Genomic DNA, 5,539 nt, shown 5'->3' on the forward strand with positions numbered 1-5,539 from the left:
GAGCAACTGCAACTCTTTTTAGTAACAGTGCAGAGGTGGCACTGGGCAGCATTTCGGGTTGCGCTGCCTCTGCTTGTGAAGGAAAGTTCAACTTCACTTTCCCCAAATTCACATCTTCAAAATGTATGATGACGCGCCGCCGCTGAGATTGGTTCCTCTGTGATAAAAGCGAAGGTGACAGTGCATTCAAGTAACACTTTGCTCCACGGGTATTAGAAATATTTCATACGCCCAACTGTAGATGTACTTACATTTCTCATTATATCTGCATGAATTGTCACAGGCTATTTTCTTAACCATCGAATGGCAAAAAAACCACCTGATAGCGTTACATGGTTAGGGAGAACAAAGAGAACCTCGTGATCAACCCTTCCCCCCCCCCCAAGATCTGTTCTAAAGAGCTGTTCTAGTAACTAGGGTTCTTTTACAAAACTGTGAACATTCCATTCCCTGCCTCTACTTTTAGCAAATATGTAAAGACACACCATACTTTTCTGAATCGACTGCATGAAAAGATGGAAGTGGGAATGATGAACCAACTCAAAGTTACAAGGACTATCCATTAATTTTCAGGTGCGCATTTTCACTTCCATTATTCTACAGCGACCAATGTGCGACATTCCTTTTTGGTTTTTTATGTGTTCATTCGAATGCTCACTCTAGTTTTCTACCCAATAACAAACTGATTTAAGGACTTTCTGCCAAGGGGTATTGAATCTTTAAAAAAAAAAAACTGCATAAAGAACAGCAAGGTAGATATCTTTCCAGAGCATCTTTCCAGAGCTTTCCAGAACAGGCATCTTTCCAGAGCTTCACGGGTGACAGTACAAATCCCATGTATAGAACCTGGATCAGAATCTGGGAGTGTACATCTTTTGGCCCAATGCTATGGAGACTAGCCACCACCAGAACTAGTGTTCTGGCAGAAGAATGCACTTTACAGTGTTCTAAAGTGCATTCTGGAAGCACCCAGAGCTACACACTTCCAGACTGCTGTCAGAATGGCCCTGCACACGGCAGCGGGGTGAGGAATGCCCACTGACAGGTGAGTCAATGGTGAAAGTGGAATAGGGTGGGGGATGGAACAGGGGAGGGCTGGGGTGTGATGGTGATGGAGGTTGGAAGGAGTGGCACCTAGCATGGGTGACTTCTGCTGGTTGCTATCCCCTCCAATAGCAGCTGGCACACACCCCTTTGTCTCTTCAGATCTGCGCCAACTAAAGAGCCAGCACAAGTTTGAGAAGACACATTGGCAGTCAGGAGGCTTACAGAGTGGTAAGGAAAAATATTTTCCCTTTCTCCCCCCAAGCCTCCAGATCTCCCCTCCCCATCACAGCGTACAGAACAGTCCATTTTAATGCCGCTGCATGCAGTGGAGGGAGGAGGATAGGACTGGACTGTTTATATGTTTTTGTATCCATATTTATATGCCACTCTATCCTAAGGCTCAAACAGTAAAGTCATATAATTCCTACAGCACATTATATAAACAGAAAAAAAGATCTAAGGAACAGGTTTCTTCTATGAATTCTGAAAAAAAACTATAAAATAGCCAGAGCTTTTTTGCAGCAAATCAAAGAATAAGGACAGTTTGCTGAAATTTGACTGGGAAGTGTTATATGGTCCATATTTTATTTATGGTCATTAGTTCCATTTGATTCAGACATGCAAGAAACACACATTTAATCATGAATATTTGGGGCTGAGTTCCTGCCTGGAGAGTGAAGGTCCACACCACAGATCCTAAGACCAGGAAGTTCACACTATAAAAACCCCTTCTTAATTGATCTCTGGAATTCAGTGCTCCAGATTAGAACAAAGCTTTGGTGAGGGAATAAATGGTTGGCAACCTTCAGTCTCGAAAGACTATGGTATAAGCCTACAGCACCCGGTATTCCCAGGTGGTCCCCCATCCAAGTACTAACCAGGCCTGACCCTGCTTAGCTTCCAAGATCAGACGAGATCGGGCATGTGCAGGGCTGTGAGGGATTAAATGTGAATACAGTTTTCACATTTCCAAAATGGAAATGAAGCTTCTCAGCTCTAAATCCTTCTAGAACAGCAGATTAACAGCCCAGCCCTATGTTCAAACTGCACTGCAAAACATCACTATATAGCACACAACTGAGCTACTGCCGAAACAGCAAGCAGAGCTGGCCACACTGCAGTAGCCTACTTGGAGTCCCCAGAGCCAGTAAGACAGCAGGAGCAGGCTGTAAGAAGGGAGGAAGATGGAGGACAAGGCAGGGTTAGGGAGGAGGCAGGAAAGGGTGGTTCCTTCAGCAGGCTCAGTTCAGGTTACAGAGAAACTTATCCAGCCATACCTTTTAGCTCTTTTCCCTTTTTCTCCCTTCCCTGCACCCAAAACCCTCACCTTTTTCTGGGTTCCTCTGGGAAGCCCAACAGATTTTCCCATGTCATTTCTCCTCCCTTGTTTTCTCCTTCTTTGATCTGCCCCATCCTCTAAAGCAGTGGTTGCCAAACTCACAACCATTGCATAACAGGAAACCTAGGTAAGTATGTTTTGGATTACAGCCTTAGGGCCCAATCCTAAAGCGGCCCAGCACTGGCGCTGAGCCCTAGCACCAAAGCTGGGTACCGTAAACATTCCGTAAAGCACATTTACAGCACCCAGTGAGTAGGGAGTGCTGGCACTGGGCCCATACCAGTTAGGCACCAGGCCTAGCAGCAGCAGAAGGAGAACCCACTGTCACTGGGGGGTTAGTGCAGCTGCCTGGTGGTGGTGTGGCCTCTGAGGGCAGGGGAAGGTGGTGGGGGGGAAGGAACTGGGATGAGAGGGGAGCGGGATAATTAGAGCTCTGCTCCGCTGTATCCTGAACTCTGTGTTGGGCTGAAGGGCCCAACACAGAGGCTCTCAAGTCTGCACTGGCAAAATAGTCAGTGCAGACTTGAGAAGCCCCATTGCAGGACTTGGGGCTTCCACTGAGGAGACCTCCAGTTGCTTCCCAGCACCTGCTGGATACAGCGGTAGCTGCTTTGGTGCCGCTGCTCAGGAATCAGAAGAAGGAAGCTCAGGATTGGACTGCTAATCAGGGAAACCAGTGAAGGGAGAACCTTTCTAAAATGAGCCCTGAACAACTTAGTCTAATCTTATTTTCTCAGTTAGCTAATGCTCTTCTTTAAGCTGATCAAACATAAGTAAGCACAGAAGCAAAGATTACCGGAAAGCAAAATTGGAATGCAACGTCGGCTCAATATGCCCTGTGCTACAAGTCACTGCTCTTTAATTACCAGATTAAGAAGAGTGCATATCCTCAATAGAAGCACGTACTCTCACCCAGGATGAACATAGAGGCCGTTTCTGACTGCTGTATTATTATCCAATTCAGTGGCACAGTCGACACCCTGCTAGCATCTTGAGAGCATGCAGTCATGCTAATGCTGGCTCTTCAACACGATTGGGAAGCAGCCTGTACGGTGCCTGAGAGTTCAAAGCATAGGGGCTCACCTGCTTGTGGGATGACAGGAATAGCTGAGGACTGGATCAAAGAGGACTAGCATGCTAGAGAAGCCCACACTGTCCTGCTGTTGTCTCACAAGGCCTTGCTCAAAGCAAAGTGACATTGCCTCAGGTTTCTTTTTGGATCTGTCTTCCTGAATATATGCAGATTGTGACTAGATCCTTTCCTAGGCACAATCTGCATATCCTAGGGCTGCAGACCAGGGTAGGGAAGGGTTGTGTCAAGGCCAGAAAGAGGGAGGAATCCATGGCAGCAGCAACTCTACCAAGATCCTATCCCCCCTTCCTAGTTTTGATCCACTTTCCTGGGTCCACTCAGATTTGCACTAGCAAAATGGCTTACCCATCAGGCATACAGTGGCTTACCCTTTGCAAGGGAACAAATGTTCTCTTACTTGGAGGAGACCTCTGCGGACCCCCCCCCCCACAGGATGCAGTGCACACTCTAGTGGCACAGCTACATGGGGGGGGGGGGTTTAACACAATTGAGCTGTTACACTGCAATTGTGCACACACGTGCCTAGGAGTAAGTCTCATTTAATATAGTGGGAGTTACTTCTGAGTAAGCCTGAATAGGATTGCACTGTTAATTTGATTACCCTCATTAAATGCTAAGCAGGAACTCAATTTGCACCCTGGGCTTCTAAGAAGAAGGAGATGAGAGAAGAACAGATATTCAGAACACAAAGTCCTGCAGCTACATGTCTCCCATAGTGTCTGTATCCACCCTGAGGTTGTCAACAATGGAACAATTCCATCGACAATGGAAATAAAAATTGTATGTGGAAAATTCACATCCACAAATGGCATGAACAAATGAATGCTGTTTTAGCAACATATGAACTATAAGTCAGTGACGTTGCTAGTGAGGTGTGGGGGTGCAGACTGCACCTGGTGACGTGCACAGGGGGGTGACGCGCACAGGGGGGTGACGTACTAAAATCGCAGTGGTTAGGGGTAATGCCCTCATATTATATTCCATTGGATGCAGAATTTTGAGCGGAATGCAATGCAAAAAACCAGAGTGAAATATCGCCTTTCTATCAAAAGTTATGGCCAAAAAACCAGAGAACAAAAAGTGCATGGAGCCACATGGAAAGTAAAACAGCTGTCTCACGCACTTACTTGCAAGTAGGCAAACTTGCCTTAGTCCGTCGGAAAGGGCAGGCTGAGAGGAATCTAATGACACCAGAATGGTCCTGATCCTATGAATGCAGCCCCCAAAAACACCTGAGAAGGAAGTCCCTCCCTCCAAGCAGATAAATGTATTAAGCCCTATGGAAAGCAAAACTAAGCCTCACATCAAGTTTACTTGTGAGTAAGCAAATGTGCCTTGGCTGGTGGTCAGGCCAGGCAAAGGGGAATTTGAAGCCACCAGAATGGTCCTGATCTGATGGAACTGGAGCTCAACAAATGCTCCAGAAGGCAGCCTCCCTCCCCCACTAAAACGGATCAAAACAGAGGCTTCAGCTGATGTGAACTTTTTTGAGACCTGCAAAGCCAGGTGGATCCTGATAGTGATCTGGTTTAAACAGAAGTTCTTAAATTGAACTGGGCACTGGGTGGGGCTGAAAACCTTACTGGTTTTGGGGGGGGGTGTTATTGCAGGCAGGCTAGAGAGGAAATTCACTTGGTGAACCAGGTCTGACTTCAGCTTACTTAATTATTTGTTTTACTTTAATTATTTATCCTTATTTATTTTAATTTGCCTGATGGTGTTACTTCCACCATGACATCACTTCTGGTGGGTCCTGGACAGATTGTCATTCTAAAAAGTGGGTCCCAGTGCTAAAAGTTTGAAAACTGCTGCAATAAGGTGTTAGTAAGTTGACACCTGGGGGAGGGGTGACATCACTAGTGACCAAAATCACTAAAATCACAGTTTGGACGAATAATACCAGCATGTTATATATCAATCAATGTGTAATTTCATGCAGAATGTGTTCTATCTTTGTTCTATCAAAAGGTACAGCCAAAAAGCCAGTGGGGGTGGGGTGTTGCCCCGCCTACAGCATGGGGGGGTGACATGCTGGCATCCCGTATCGGGTGATGCAAACC

At 46.2% G+C, this 5,539-nt stretch overlaps 1 pseudogene; it reads right to left on the reverse strand.

The window, feature by feature from the left end:
* Positions 1 to 1,876: 1,876 nt before the first annotated feature.
* Positions 1,877 to 1,995, reverse strand: LOC136637330 (5S ribosomal RNA; annotated as a pseudogene).
* Between the last annotated feature and the right edge of the window lie 3,544 nt (positions 1,996 to 5,539).

Source organism: Tiliqua scincoides, chromosome 1 (assembly GCF_035046505.1).
Source record: "Tiliqua scincoides isolate rTilSci1 chromosome 1, rTilSci1.hap2, whole genome shotgun sequence".
NCBI lineage: Eukaryota > Metazoa > Chordata > Lepidosauria > Squamata > Scincidae > Tiliqua > Tiliqua scincoides.